Genomic DNA, 16,968 nt, shown 5'->3' on the forward strand with positions numbered 1-16,968 from the left:
TTGATTACTTCCGCTACAGAGTGATTGTCAAGCAGGCTTTCTGTAGAGAACTTTGATATCAAACAGCTATAGATACAGTCCTCAGCTGTATGCATACACTTATTAAACTCCTCTCTGTCCAACACCAGCATCTAGTCAGTTGAATGCAATTTCCACCAAAACAATAAAGATAGTATCTCCCACCCCAGCGTTTTTTCTCGCCAGCTTGTAGACGAAGTGTAGAGTTTGAGTTTATCTGCCACTAGTTTCGAGTAGTATTGTGAAATTTTTTCCAGCAGGGTAACACCAGTTGTATGGCATCGTCAACTTCTGAGCTATATTGAGATTTTAGGCAGTCCTTGTGTAGCACTATGCATATAGTTGTGTAATTAGGGCTGATCCTTATTACTAAATATGTAATTAGGGCCGATCGTTACTTCAGCTTCCCAACAAAAACAAATAAAGTACACTAACCTAACCTTCTCTGGTGAATCTGGACAGTTTACATGTGTTCGTTGTTGCACCTCCGCTTTACATCCAAAAGAATCAGAATTTGAGTTCCAGAAAGGGCACCACTGTCTCTAATTTCCTGGAAATTCCCGAGTTGGGGCTGGGGTGGGACGTCAGCTCAGCTCTGGGACTAAGAAATTCCCACTATTTTAGAACTTCCCACCAAAATTCGAAGTTCCCACCAATAGAGTAGCCGGGTGTGGGGGTGGGGAGCCACATGCTCGCTGGTGAAAACACATGGCGTCATCCATAGGTGGGGGTGGGGTGGAAGTGGGTGGGGGTGGGATATGGGAGAAATTAATTGGTTTAATTAAACTGTATATCAGTTTGATATCAAAAGTGTCCCAGCACCACCATCACCGTGCTGCTGGCACAATGTGTTATTAAAATTTAGGCTCCATGCACGGTTCCCATTACATATACGTCCACACTGTCAGATACTTCCTCTTGTACATGCATTCCACTCTAGAACCTCATAAATTTGTGTCTGTTTGCACTTACATCCCTCACCACACATGGGTTAGGGGGAGAGATTGTCACCTTGGGGAAAAAATCAACCCCCCAGCCAGAAGCCGCCCTTGTCCTTGCTTTTAACAACTTCCGGAAAGCCTTTCGACAGGAACATGGCCGGAGATGGCAGATAAACGTCTGGAGAAAGCTAACTCAAAATATTGGTGACTCACTATAGCCACGTGTGTGAAAACCTGAATGAAAAAAAAGCTGTTTATCTCAGTATTACGTAGCAGAAGTTAAACTCTGTCCCACGAATAAAATGACGTCTGTGGTAGGCTACAAAAACCCTGGTGGGTGAAATTATAACAAATACGAACGCTCTGATTGGCCAGAAAGAAAATGCGTGGCCACCAGCTTTGATATCGCCAAAATTCGCTCCTTTCTCTAGCAGCAAATCGTCTAGAGTTCGAGTAAGGCGACTCGCGCCGTGCTGAGACGATTTCGAGAGTCATTATGTGAATACTTGTTCACAGGGTCGTCTTAGCTCGTAAGGAGTTAAACTGCAAAGTCTCCGCCGGCCACTGTGCTCAAGGGGTTCTAGGCGCTTCAGTCCGGAACCACGCGGCTGCTACTGTCGCAGGTTCGAATCCTGCCTCTGGCATGGATGTGTGTGATGTCCTTCTAAGTCTCGGGGACTGATGACCTCACATGTTAAGTCCCATAGTGCTTAGAGTCATTTGAAACATTTTTTTTGCAAAGTCTCCTGCTATGGAGAACCACACAGAGCACTGACAGTTCACGCTTGCGAGAGATATTCCAGCAAGATCGCGTATACCATGCCAATTAGCTAGGGAATAACTAGGAGTCTCGGTTTCACTAAAGAGGTAGGAAATGTATCAGACTGGGGTTTAACAGTCGAGACAGATTTAGAATAGATTCTCCGGTTCACAGCTCACGCCGACAGCCGGCACTGCCGCCGCTGTCGAAAAGCAAACACGTGCGCTCGCGCTACACAGACAAGTGATATTCAATTGACACTCATAAGTGTGATCATCTCCGTCTCTCCTAGTTTTTTTCGTACATCGAACCATAATCTGCAGTTAAACGTATTCATGATAGTGATGTTTAAAATTTTCCCGGCGTACTGATTGTTCCATAAAAACACGGGAGAACTGCCGGATATCAGTAACGTCATGCCACGAAATATCAGGTGAGTGCCACTGTAGAAGTACCACTACAGTACTACTACAGTGGCACTCACCTGAAGATGGCCAGAAGACTCTGCGCCGAAATATCGTGGCAGGACTTTACTGATATCCGGCAGTTCTCCCGTGTTCTTATGGAACAAGTATTCACGATTGTCAGGCTTGAAGCAGGAACGCGAGATATCCAATTTAACGGAAAGAATTAATCACCCACTACAGAGTGCTTTCTACTCTGAAGTAAACTGATTTGTTTTAATTGTGTACTTGTTTCCGATTGCTATTTACCGACCCCCATTGAATTTTGAGTATTTCATTGTGCATTTTAGCTTAATTCATATCTCTAGCCCCAACTGTTTTTGATTTGTTTGTATTTTATCGACTCCAGACATGGTCATCAACCATCTTACCATTAAAGAACCGCCGGCCGGAGTGGGCGAACGATTCTAGGCGCTACAGTCTGGAACCGCGCGACCGCTACGGTCGCAGCTTCGAATCCTGCCTCGGGCATGGATGTGTGTGATGTTTGCTAGGTTAGTTAGGTTTAAGTAGTTCTAAGTTATAGGGGACTGATGACCTCAGAAGTTAAGTCCCATAGTGCTCAGAGCCAATTAAAGAACCTCATAAGAGTTAGGAATTTCGCTTCACAGTTGTGAACACCCAATATCAATATTTTACCGCCCTCTACGTACTTTTGCCAACATTGCTATCTCTTGAAGTCATACTTGGAGTAAAAATAAACCTTAATAACGAAAATCTAAGATTTTCATTTTTGACAACATATAGTTACGCCTGAACCCCCTGAATTTCTGTTAGCGATAACGTTTCCTTCACAGGCAGCGTAGTGGAACCGACATTGAAGTCATTGTCTGATTACATTACTATCCCTACTGCTGCACTTTCTGAACTCTGCATGGTGGCAGGCCGTAGATTCAACACAAAATTCCTAAAACACTAACAGAGTGTCCTTGCGTATGTGTGGTAGGAAGATACACCAGAATCAGTCCTACACATGTTACTTAATGTCGACCCTGCCAGGTGTTCGTTTTTCCCGCGCGCTGTTCGGGAGTGGAATGGTAGGGAGATAGTATGATTGTGGTTCTATGAACCCTCTGCCAAGCACTTGCAGAGTAATCATGTAGATGTAGATGTAGATGGTTCAAATGGCTCTGAGTACTATGGGACTCAACTGCTGAGGTCATTAGTCCCCTAGAACTTAGAACTAGTTAAACCTAACTAACCTAAGGACATCACAAACATCCATGCCCGAGGCAGGATTCGAACCTGCGACCGTAGGGGTCTTGCGGTTCCAGACTGCAGCGCCTTTAACCGCACGGCCACTTCGGCCGGCCTGTAGATGTAGACATAGATGTAGATGATAGAAAACCATGGTAAGGTGGTCAACCATATGTAACTACTAGGACAAAAAATACCCTCTTATAATGTTTTGTAATAAATTATTTTTGTTGTATCGGCCAATGGTAAATACCAATTGACACTGACAAGTCAATAGGGAGACAGAGGCGTGCAATGCACTGAGAAAAGTAAGCAGTATCCCCTTAGTACAGCTGTAATGCCACTGTTAGCTTTAAGTTTTTCTTGTAGGGACACATGTGGCTGACACAGCGTGGATAAGTTTGTTCTGTGCTAACTTGTAAGTGACGGTCGTACAGTTTTATTATTGTGTCAAGGGAATTAGGAAGAGTAGAGAAATGGTGAAGGTAATAATTTTATGAAGCGAGTGAGGTCGTATGATCTCATGCTTATGAGAAGTAGTGCACGTCAGTTAAAATTGGAAAGACGGGAATCAGAGAGATCAGCAATGGCAGATCGAGACCTTGGCCGAATTGAGATTGACACTCAGGAAGATAGCGTACGGTAACCTCAGGACAGAACAACAGGTGACATTATGCCGCGAAAAGTAGATCATGTGGTGCAGCAGGACGTAAATACTGAGCAACAAGGTCACCGTAAGCGGCGACTAACATAATGCAGAGGTGCAGGAAGATAGCGAACGCGTTGAATACGTAGAGCCCACAGTACATGTAATAAGACCTCCCTCACAATCGAGTACAGGCAATGCAAGTCGAAATGTGTCACCGCATGGTTCACTGCAGTCAGCTGCGGACAGACACGAGAACATAAAAGCAGAACGAAGCACGTTGGAGAAGAGGTAGTAGGACCCTTTAGTTTGTCGGAAATTCTCCAGTAATTAATGCCCACCATAACGATACAAAACAACGGACGAAACAACTGCAACACGTAAGCAGAGAGCGGGAACAGCGAGAAAAACAACAGAAATAAAACGCGTGGCCACCAGCTTTGATATAGTCAAACGTAGAGAGAAGAATACGCTTGTTTCTCTTGCAGCAAATCGTCGAGTGTTTGAGCAAGGCGAATCGCGCGGCGCTGAGACGATTGCGAGTAATTATGTGAACACCTTCTCACTGGCTCGTCTTAACTCGTGAGGAGTTAAACTGCAAAGTCTCCCAGTACGCAGAATCGCACCGAGCACTGACGGTTAACGCTTGCGAGTGATTTGAGGGCAACGACGCACGCGCTATTACAGCAAAACAGCGTGTACCATGCCAGTTAACTTAGCTAGGGAATAACTAGGAGCCTCGGCTTCGCCGAAGACGTAGGAAATGTATCTGACTGGTGTTTAACAGTCGAGAGAGATTTTGAATAAATTCTGCGGTTCACACGTCGCTCCAGCAGCAGCCACTGCTGCTGCCAACGAAAGGTAAACACTTGCGCTCACGCTACGCCAGCAAGTTACATTCGATTGAAACTCAGAACTGCGATCATCTCTGTCTCTTCTATTTTTTTCGCACATTCAACAATGATCTGTAGTTAAACGTATTCACGATTGTCGGGCTTGATTGAAGCAGGAACGCGAGATATCGGACTTAACGAAAAGAATTGATCAGCCACTGAAGAGTGTTTTACACCCTGAAGTGAATGAATTTTTTAAATTTTGTACTTCTTTCTGATTGCTCTTCACCGACCCCATTGACTTTTGGGCATGCCCATTGTGCATTTTAGGGTAATTAATGTATCTGGCCCCAACTATATATAATTTGTTTGTATTTTATCGACTCCAGACATGGTCATCGACCATCAAACCTTATAATAGTTAGGAATTTCAGTTGAGAACGTCCAGTATCAATATTTTACCGGCATATATTTTTGGTAACATTACCATGTCATGAAGTCATACTTAGAGTAAAAATAAACCTTAATAACAAAAATCTAAGATATACATTTTTGCTAACATATAGTTACTCCTGAACCCGTTCGCTAGTTTCTGTTAGCTATAACGTTACCTGTACAGGGAGTGTAGTGGAACCGACATTCAAATCATCGTCTGATTGCATCACTGTCCGTACTGCTGTACTGTTCTGAACCGTGCATGCGTGAGATGGTGTCTTCCTACCTTGCAGGCCGTAGGTTCAGCACCAAATTCCTAAAACACTCACAGAGCATCATTGCGCAACTGTGGTGGGAAGATAGATCAGAACCAGTTCCACACATGTTAGGTGTGCTATGGAGGCGGACAATCCTATCGCCTACAGCCCTTTGCGCTTCATAGTTCACAGCCGTCAAAAGCTCCGCCACATGTCAGAGATTTCCTAAAGTCGATCGGAGTGTAGGAGGGTATTAGTAGTAAGGAATAAAAATATATTAAATTTCACGCAGAATGCGACATTTTTTTCGCGCACCTCAGCTTATGACCTCATTTCTCTTTAAAAATGTGTCGTACAATGATATATTTGTGTAGATACTGTCTTCAAAACGTTTTGCTAATAAGGGTTAATAGCAAAGAAGTAACAAGATTAAACGTCATGGACAACGTGGCCGTTTTTCACGCATCTTATTGTTTACGACGTCGTATTTCGTTAACTATGTGTTGTACAGCGATAAAATTTTGTGTGTGCGTTTAGAGGCATGTGCGGATACCGTCTGAGAAATTTACTGTGTTGTTCTTAGCATAGGTTACTTTAAGGGGGAGGTTACCATGAGAAAAAGATTGAATAATCAACGAAAGGGTAACGTTCTACGAGTCGGGGCGTGGAATGTCAGAAGCTTGAACGTGGTAGGGAAACTAGAAAATTTGAAAAGGGAAATGCAAAGGCTCAATCTAGATATAGTAGCTGTCAGTGAAGTGAAGTGGAAGGAAGACAAGGATTTCTGGTCAGATGAGTATCGGGTAATATCAACAGCAGCAGAAAATGGTATAACAGGTGTAGGATTCGTTATGAATAGGAAGGTAGGGCAGAGGGTGTGTTACTGTGAACAGTTCAGTGACTGGGTTGTTCTAATCAGAATCGACAGCAGACCAACACCGACAACGATAGTTCAGGTATACATGCCGACGTCGCAAGCTGAAGATGAACAGATAGAGAAAGTGTATGAGGATATTGAAAGGGTAATGCAGTATGTAAAGGGGGGCGAAAATCTAATAGTCCTGGGCGACTGGAATGCAGTTGTATGGGAAGGAGTTACAGAAAAAGTTACAGCAGAATATGGGCTTGGGAGAAGGAATGAAAGAGGAGAAAGACTTATTGAGTTCTGTAACAAGTTTCAGCTAGTAATAGCGAATACCCTGTTCAAGAATCACAAGAGGAGGAGGTATACTTGGAAAAGGCCGGGAGATACGGGAAGATTTCAATTAGATTACATCATGGTCGGACAGAGATTCCGAAATCAGATACTGGATTGTAAGGCGTACCCAGGAGCAGATATAGACTCAGATCACAATATAGTAGTGATGAAGAGTAGGCTGAAGTTCAAGACATTAGTCAGGAAGAATCAATACGCAAAGAGGTGGGATACGGAAGTACTAAGGAATGACGAGATACGTTTGAAGTTCTCTAACGCTATAGATACAGCAATAAGGAATAGTGCAGTAGGCAGTACAGTTGAAGAGGAATGGACATCTCTAAAAATGGCCATCACAGAATTTGGGAAGGAAAACATAGGTACAAAAAAGGCAGCTGCGAAGAAACCATGGGTAACAGAAGAAATACTTCAGTTGATTGATGAAAGGAGGAAGTACAAACATGTTCCGGGAAAATCAGGAATACAGAAATAAAAGTCGCTGAGGAATGAAATATATAGGAAGTGCAGGGAAGCTAAGACGAAATGGCTGCAGGAAAAATGTGAAGACATCGAGAAAGATACGATTGTCGGAAGGACAGACTCAGCATACAGGCAAGTCAAAACCACCTTTGGTGACATTAAAGGCAACGGTGGTAACATTAAGAGTGCAACGGGAATTCCACTGTAAAATGCAGAGGAGAGAGCAGATAGGTGGAAAGAATACATTGAAAGCCTCTATGAGGGTGAAGATTTGTCTGATATGATAGAAGAAGAAACAGGAGTCGATTTAGAAGAGATAGGGGATCCAGTATTAGAATCGGAATTTAAAAGAGCTTTGGAGGACTTACGGTCAAATAAGGCAGAAGGGATAGATAACATTCCGTCAGAATTTCTAAAATCATTGGGGGAAGTGGCAACAAAACGACTATTCTCTTTGGTGTGTAGAATATATGAGTCTGGCGATATACCATCTGACTTTCGGAAAAGCATTATCCACACAACTCCGAAGACGGCAAGAGCTGACAAGTGCGAGAATTATCGCACAATCAGCTTAACAGCTCATGCATCGAAGCTGCTTACAAGAATAATGTACAGAAGAATGGAAAAGAAAATTGAGGATGCGCTAGGTGACGATCAGTTTGGCTTTAGGAAAAGTAAAGGGACGAGAGAGGTAGTTCTGACGTTACGGCTTATAATGGAAGCAAGGCTAAAAAAAAATCAAGACACTTTCATAGGATTTGCCGACCTGGAAAAAGCATTCGACAATATAAAATGGTGCAAGCTGTTCGAGATTCTGAAAAAAGTAGGGGTAAGCTATAGGGAGAGACGGGTCATATACAATATGTACAACAACCAAGAGGGAATAATACGAGTGGATGATGAAACACGTATGTATTCATTACCAGCGATGGCGAGGCATGACAGAATCTCTGACCAGAGAGTTATTTATCGTTGGTTGTCTGCGCTTGACCGCGCGAGACGACAGCAGTTGCGTGTTGCGAGTCGGCACGAACAGTAGTACCATGTAGCGAGTCGGCAGGAGCAGTTGTACTCTCGTCAGTTGTAGTCAGTCGGCAGTAGTAGTAGCGAGTGGACGGTTATACTGAGCAGAAGTCGGCATGCGTCGGCGGCGTGCTCTTCTCGCGACTCTGGTCACGATTCGGGACGATATGTACTGTTTTAGAAGGTAAAGACGCAGCATTGCGCACATCTAGTAATGTATGTTAATTGTAATTAATTTGTTTAAAAAAACGCCCCAATAATATTTTTTTATGAAGTAATTCTTTTAAAGAAAGACACTCATTTCAATTTAAAGAATATTTCCTATGCATTTCCTCCAAGAATCAAAATTTAATATAGGCCAGCATTGCACGAAGCTGTGTCGATAGATAAGAGCAGATATAGTTGCAGTTTATTGAGGTAAGAATTTTGCTTTTGTTATTCAGAATACAGGGCCGAAGGTCAGCGCTGCTGTCCTTATAAAATTTATCAGGTTTAATTATTTCATAGGGCCGAAGGTCAGCGCTGCTGTCCTTATGAAATTTATCAGGTTTAATTATTTCTGTTGAGATGTTAGATACGATTCATGGTTCATTATCTAATTAATATTATTGTGGATTTATGATCAATCTTCATTCCTTAATTTTTGTGTGAGGACGTTACGCATGGTTCCATTTTGCATTATTGTTAAACTTTAATTTTGTGGGGAGGTTACGCTTGCCTTCATTTCAATTTAACGATATTTTGTGGGGAGTTAACATTTGGTTCATTTTTATTATCATTGACCTTTATTTCTGTGGGGAGGTTACAACGATCAAGAACGAAGTGCTCGTATTAAGAAGGGTGTGAGACAAGGCTGTAGCCTTTCGCCCCTACTCTTCAACCTGTACATCGAGGAAGCAATGATGGAAATAAAAGGAAGGTTCAGGAGTGGAATTAAAATACAAGGGGAAAGGATATCGATGATACGATTCGCTGATGACATTGCTATCCTGAGTGAAAGTGAAGGAGAATTAAATGATCTGCTGAACTTAATGAACAGTCTAATGAGTACACAGTATGGTTTGAGAGTAAATCGGAGAAAGACGAAGGTAATGAGAAGTAGTGGAAATGAGAACAGCGAGAAACTTAACATCAGGATTGATGGTCACGAAGTCAATGAAGTTAAGGAGTTCTGCTACCTAGGCAGTAAAATAACCATTGACGGACGGAGCAAGGAGGACATCAAAAGCAGACTCGCTATGGCAAAAATGGCATTTCTGGCCAAGAGAAGTCTACTAATATCAAATACCGTCCTTAATTTGAGGAAGAAATTTCTGAGGATGTACGTCTGGAGTACAGCATTGTATGGTAGTGAAACATGGACTGTGGGAAAACCGGAACAGAAGAGAATCAAAGCATTTGAGATGTGGTGCTATAGACGAATGTTGAAAATGAGGTGGACTGATAAGGTAAGGCATGAGGAGGTTCTACGCAGAATCGGAGAGGAAAAGAATATGTGGAAAACACTGATAAGGAGAAGGGACAGGATGATAGGACATCTGCTAAGACATGAGGGAATGACTTCCATGGTATTAGAGGGAGCTGTAGAGGGCAAAAACTGTAGAGGAAGACAGAGATTGGAATATGTGAAGCAAATAATTGAGGACGTAGGTTGCAAGTGCTACTCTGAGATGAAGAGGTTAGCACAGAAAAGGAATTCGTGGCGGGCCGCATCAAACTAGTCAGTAGACTGATGACCAAAAAAAAAAAAAAAGTTGTGTGTAAGTCTAGGGACTAGGGACCGATCACCTCTGCAGCTTGGTCCCTTAAGAACTCACACACATTTGAACATTTTTTGAAATTTATTGTGAATAGAGGTAGTAGCACAAAAGTACTAAATTTAAACGTAAAGCATGAGGTGGCAGTTTTTCACTCACCTAATTATTTAGGACGCCCTATTTCCTGAACTATAATAGATGGGTGGTTCGTACGCAGACAAAGATTGTTCTCAAACGGTGAAGGACATATGTACCAAGTTTGGCTAAAATCAGTGCTGTGGCTTAGGAGGAAATGTGGAATACACACACACACACACACACACACACAGAGAGAGAGAGAGAGAGAGAGAGAGAGAGAGAGAGAGAGAGAGATTTATAATAACTATGCATTTAAACACCGTCGCTGGTAGTAATCAATCAATCAATAATTGAGTTTTATGAAAATTTCTGAAATGACGATAGAAAAGAATACTTTTTTGCCAAATTATTCGTCAAATTCACGATATCGGCGACATTCACTCAAATTGTATCCAGTATGAGACAAAGATGAGGTAGTGATGGGACGGCACAAGTTTAGAACATCGTACAGTATGTTCTTTATCAACGTTTGATATTCGAAATGGACCTGTTTCAACATAGTCTACATCCATTTATTTGAAAATGGCCGCACACTAGGAACTGAACAGTAATGCTGAGTAAAATTCTCATTCAAACTAACATCCCGATTGAAATGATGTCGTTCTTTGAAATTGTAGAGGCTTTGGTGCTCACTCAGAACTCAATCAGTAACATTTTGTATCAGATTTCGTCCGTCAATGTGAGAGAAACCTTCCACGGAAGATTCTGCCTTCCAGTGAAAGAGTGCCATGCGCTCGGCTGCGTTCCGCTGTCTTTATAGAAAGAGGCGCAGCAGAATTGTGGGGGCGGGCGCGCCGCGCCTGCCGCCCCCACCTCCCCCGCCACCTCCACCTCCCCCGCCGGCCCTCCACCCCCTCCACCTTCGCCCCTCACCGCTTTCACGTCATCGGCGCCCACCCGGCCGCTGTCACACGGCCAGGCAATTATAATTAGCAGCGCCCGTGCGCGTTCCTACTCGGCGAATCTCCGCAAAGAGGTCAACCCCGGCGCTGCCGAAACGGGACCGGGAAGGGACGCGACGAAAGCTGCGCTCCGCTCGCTATTTACTTGGCGAACGTAAATCCGTTGCTGGTGCCATTTATACAGCCTGCCAACGCACCGCGCCGACACTGTTTATTTACGCTCCGGGTCAGCCATGCTCGTCCGAGAAATCGAAAATGCCACCTGAATTCTGGAGTAAGAGTTCTGTCCCTATCGAAGCACATTTTTTTCTAGTTACTACTGGGCATGTTAATGCATTTTTCTGAGTTATCTCAGAGTGTTGACTCTGAGCAGAAGTAGGCAGCCCACTGAAAGCAAAATTGAAACATCCCCTTAGAAAAATTTATGAATTACTGTGCTAATAAACCTCTTACGTTATTTGATTTTCAAACAGCTGAGCAGAACTGAACGTACTCAGACATTTCTCTCTTTACTTATTCTGATCAACACTAAACTGGTACACAATATTTTTAGCGCTACGCAATCTGACTTTCAATAATCCCTACAAAAGAATGGCCCTGACTGACAATAACCTATACCGTTCATGAATCACTTACCTCACAAAAATCTTCGCTACTCGAACTACTGCAAAACAGCGAGCGCCAATACTGCCAGCTAAATAAAAGATTCTAAACAAACTGCTGAAGGCACTAACTACTGATAGGCATAGTTAGCAAATGAAAGATTTTGATGGAGAACAAACAATGTATTTACCTTAATAGCGTTCAAAAGTCATTATATATATATATATATATATATATATATATATATATATATATATATATCAGTTCATGACAACCAGTCTTACAAATTTACTGTCTCTGATGGACACACGTCCACATCATTCGCTCTCAAAACTACGCCATCTCTCTCCCCACATCCACCACTGCTGGCGGCTCACCTCCAACTGCCCAAAGCTACGCGCTGTTCACATCCAACTGCCCAACACTACAATAGCGAATATTCCAACAATGCCAACCAGCCACAGACTGCACACAGCACAGCCAGTGATTTTCATACAGAGCGCTACGTGGCGTTACCAATATAAAAACCTAAACGGCCTACTTACAAAATAAATGGTTCAAATGGCTCTGAGCACTATGGGACTTACAATCTGAGGTCATCGGTCCCCTAGAACGTAGAACTACTTAATCCTAACTAACCTGAGGACATCATACACATCCATGCCCGAGGCAGGATTCGAACCTGCGACCGTAGCAGTCTCGCGGTTCCGGACTGAAGTGCCTAGAACCGCTCGTCCACCGCGGCCGGCCCACCGATGGGACACTACACTCGTATTCAGGAGGACGGTCACACATATCTACGAGGGCGTTCAATATGTAATGCAACACTTTTTTTTCTCGGCCAGTTTCGGCCGAAAAAATTCGAAATTTGGTTGTGGGACATTGTGCAATATACCCGCTTCAGCCTCCCTTGTTTCATCAACTCCAGATAGTTAGAGACGCTGTATGTAGGCTACAAAATGGTGTTTTCAACGGAGGTGAGTTCCAAAGAGCGATTTAATTGTGGTTCTTTTGACGGAAAACAAAATGATCGCGGATATACAAAGGCGCTTGCATAATGTCTATGGCGACCTCGCGGTGAAGGAAAGCATGGTGAATAGTCGGGCTGGGCATCCGTCATCATCATAACAAGGTCGAGCATACTTGTCTGACCTCTGGCGTGGCAGCCGGCAGCACACAGCTGATTACTCCTTGTATTGTTGGAACGTGCGGACAGTCTCATACGAGGTGATCGACGGACCACAATCGAATACTTCGCTGCACAACCGGGCTTATCTATCGGTAGCGCTGACGTACTCGTCCACCATATGGCGTACTAAAAGGTGTGTGCCCGCTGGGTTCCTCATCACCAAACAGATCACCAACAGCAACGAAGGACCGTCTGTGCGGAATTTCTTGCACGTTAAGAGATTCATCGTAAGAATCGTAAGGAAATGTAACTCATCCACGAAAGAAGTGGCTTATAACGCGCTTGTTCGCCCGATTCCTGAGTACTGTTCATCTATCTGGGACCCGTATCAGGTAAGACTGAGAGAGGAGATAGAGAAGATCGAACTAAGAGCGGCGCGTTTCATCACGGCATCGTTTAGCTGGCGAGAGAGCGTTACGGAGATGCTAAACAAACTCAAAAATGGTTCAAATGGCTCTGAGCACTATGGGACTCAACTTCTGAGGTCATTAGTCCCCTAGAACCTAGAACTAGTTAAACCTAACCAACCTAAGGACATCACACACATCCATGCCCGAGGCAGGCTTCGAACCTGCGACCGTAGCGGTCTCGCGGTTCCAGACTGCAGCGCCTAGAACCGCACGACCACTTCGGACGGCTAAACAAACTCCACAGGCAGACCTTACAAGAGAGGCGTTGTGCATCACGGAGAGATTTTCTATTGAAATTGCGGGACAGCATTTTTCAGGAGGAGTTGGACAACATATTACTTCCCACCACATACTGACCATGAGGAGAAAATTCGAGGTATTAGAGCCAATACAGAGGCTTACCGACAATCATTCTTCCCACGAGTGGAACGGGGTTGGAAGCATCAGATAGTGATACCGAAAGTACCATCCACCACACACTATTAGGTGGCTTGCGGAGTATGATGTGCATGTGGATGTAGATAAGACCGAGGCATTGACTGGCAGAACTGTGAGTGAGAGGAATTCCGCCCCAGGAAATTCGGAACTTGTGGTTGGCACGTGTGTTGCGGAGGTGGAAGGCGCTGACTTCTGCTTTGCTAGGATTTGTCTTCAGTATGTTGGCTTCGTTATACTCTCTCAGGTCGGTAAGAGAAGAAGAAAGTCGTCATTCAAGTCCTTTCTTATGCTGGCTCGAGAGGGCCGCATCGACGGCATGCACAAATGAGGGGCAAGCCTTGTTACTGTACAAGTTAACAGTGTTGGAGGAAGAAAGCTTCCCTAGGAAAAATATTACTACTGAATGCTAAATTCGGATAGGAACAGAGAGCAGATAATTCCTGAGGAATACAGGGAACGCCTTTTACTGTGATTTGAAGTAAGGGTGTTATTGCAGCTTGCAGTAGTGTCACGCCATTACTCGCCAGTAATTCCATCATATTAAGGCATTTATTGTTTTTTGTGAGTTGCGACACATGATTTAATGCTTCTGTGGTCAGTTCTTTATGCTGTGTTTCATAGCCCAATCAGAGCGTTTATCCCAGTTTTACGACAACTGTACACCAAACGTGCAACTAGTCCTAGATACACTGCTACAATGTGTAACTGATTGTCGGTCGATCGTTGACATCGACACCGTCATGTAAAAGAATGCCTTCAGGAGAGCGGAGGAATTTGTAGAAATGTACTAATGACTGTACACCGGATCACTTTGAATGCATTTTGGCGTTTACCCTAAAAGGAAAGTAATAGAAACAGTAACTGGAAGAGGTTGCTGGAGCTTCGACAGATGATACTACAAAGGAAAATTCCCCAGTGTTGCAAGGAAGGACGTAGGCGTTTAACCATGTATTGGAGAAAGTCACGTTTTTCTACATTAACAGTAAATTTGAAATCTACACCCATTTCCACTGACCTCCTACGCAAGCCACCATATGGAGCTTGAAGGGGTATGGCATTTAACACTGCCAGTTCTTCCCTTTCCAGTTGCACTCGCAAGTAGGGTAACGTAGGAGCCCTGATTTTTCCACTTTGTCTTCGTGGTATTTACACGTGATGTGTTTTGGTGGTAGTAGGATCGTTCTGAAGTCTGTCGCAAATTCCGGCTGTGCAAACTTACTCGATACCATTTCGCGAAAAGAACGTCTCTTCCCAAGAGGGATTCCTATTTGACTTGACGTAGCATTATCGCAATACTCGCCTGCTAATCGATTCTGCCGGTAACAAATCTAACAGCACGCCGCGGAATTGCTTCCATGTCTTCCTTTAATACCATATGAGGTGGATGCCAAACAGTCGAACAGTACTCAAGAATGGACCACAGAAATGAACTGTACGCGGTATCCTTTCCAAAAACAATCCCAGTAAACCGAAGTTGACAGTTCGCTTTCCCTGCTAGGCCCATGTGTGCTCGTTCCATTTCATGTCGCTTTGCAACGTTAGGTCTAGATATTTAATCGGCGCGACTGGGGCAGTCATCACGATATCCTTGTCTTCGATGAATACTTGAAATTTAGGACAAAGTACTGGTTCCTGTTACCTTAAAAAGTTTGAGCCACACACATATCTCAGAACTTAATCCATATGCTCGCATCTTTGTTAATAGTCGGCAATGTTGCACCGTGTCAAATGCTTTTCGGAAGTTAACCAGGTGCTTAGTTTGGATGGCACTGTTTAACAATCACGGTGCTTTTAGAGATGAATGACTTGTCGTTAAGGGTCTCTTGATCAATTAATACAGCAATTTCCTTTCCTACACTTATGGTCGAGAGCACCAACCTCGGTCGAAAAGCATGATAACCAAGTTCCCGCGATCATGGTTAAAAGTAAATCGTGTTTAAAATGTTTCCGCAGTGCACCAACGTTAATTGCTGGTCAGCCAACCGTGCATTTGACCGCGGTAAACTCTGTGCATTCAATGGAACGTGACCTGGCGACACAAAGATGTTAGTAAACATGAAATTGCACAGATAATCGCTGGTGGCACATCCTCTCTTTGCTGTGTTTTCCGTCGACAAGTAGAAGTGTGTATACGTACCTCGGTACCTATTTCTGATCTGTTTATTTTTTTGGAGAATAATGGAAACTAAAAGAAGAACACCGAATTTCTCGAAGTGCGAGATAGATGTATCCAGAATGAGATTTTCACTCTGCAGCGGAGTGTGCGCTGATATGAAACTTCCTGGCAGATTAAAACTGTGTGCCCGACCGAGACTCGATCTCGGGACCTTTGCCTTTCGCGGGCAACTGCTCTACCAACTGAGCTACCGAAGCACGACTCAGGCCCGGTACTCACAGCTTTACTTCTGCCAGTACCTCGTCTCCTACCTTCCAAACTTTACAGAAGCTCTCCTGCGAACCTTGCAGAACTAGCACTCCTGAAAGAAAGGATATTGCGGAGACATGGCTTAGCCACAGCCTGGGGGGTGTTTCCAGAATGAGATTTTCACTCTGCAGCGGAGTGTACGCTGATATGAAACTTCCTAGCAGATTAAAACTGTGTGCCCGACCGAGACTCGATCTCGGGACCTTTGCCTTTCGCGGGCAACTGCTCTACCAACTGAGCTACCGAAGCACGACTCACGCTCGGTACTCACAGCTGTACTTCTGCCAGTACCTCGTCTCCTACCTTCCAAACTTTACAGAAGCTCTCCTGCGAACCTTGCAGAACTAGCACTCCTGAAAGAAAGGATATTGCGGAGACATGGCTTAGCCACAGCCTGGGGGATGTTTCCAGAATGAGATTTTCACTCTGCAGCGGAGTGTGCGCTGATATGAAACTTCCTGGCAGATTAAAACTGTGTGCCCGACCGAGACTCGAACTCGGGACCTTTGCCTTTCGCGGGCAACTGCTCTACCAACTGAGCTACCGAAGCACGACTCACGCCCGGTACTCACAGCTTTACCTGCCAGTACCTCGTCTCCTACCTTCCAAACTTTACAGAAGCTCTCCTGCAGGAGAGCTTCTGTAAAGTTTGGAAGGTAGGAGAGCTTCTGTAAAGTTTGGAAGGTAGGAGACGAGGTACTGGCAGAAGTAAAGCTGTGAGTACCGGGCGTGAGTCGTGCTTCGGTAGCTCAGTTGGTAGAGCAGTTGCCCGCGAAAGGCAAAGGTCCCGAGTTCGAGACTCGGTCGGGCACACAGTTTTAATCTGCCAGGAAGTTTCGAGATAGATGTACTTCTTG

General features: G+C 44.1%; 1 non-coding gene across 1 annotated transcript; it reads right to left on the reverse strand.

Annotated features, from left to right (window-relative positions):
- Window positions 1–16,587: 16,587 nt before the first annotated feature.
- Window positions 16,588–16,662, reverse strand: Trnas-cga (transfer RNA serine (anticodon CGA)). The gene has a single exon. It is a non-coding gene; the product is annotated as a tRNA-Ser (tRNA).
- Between the last annotated feature and the right edge of the window lie 306 nt (window positions 16,663–16,968).

Source organism: Schistocerca serialis, chromosome 1, assembly GCF_023864345.2.
Source record: "Schistocerca serialis cubense isolate TAMUIC-IGC-003099 chromosome 1, iqSchSeri2.2, whole genome shotgun sequence".
Lineage (NCBI taxonomy): Eukaryota > Metazoa > Arthropoda > Insecta > Orthoptera > Acrididae > Schistocerca > Schistocerca serialis.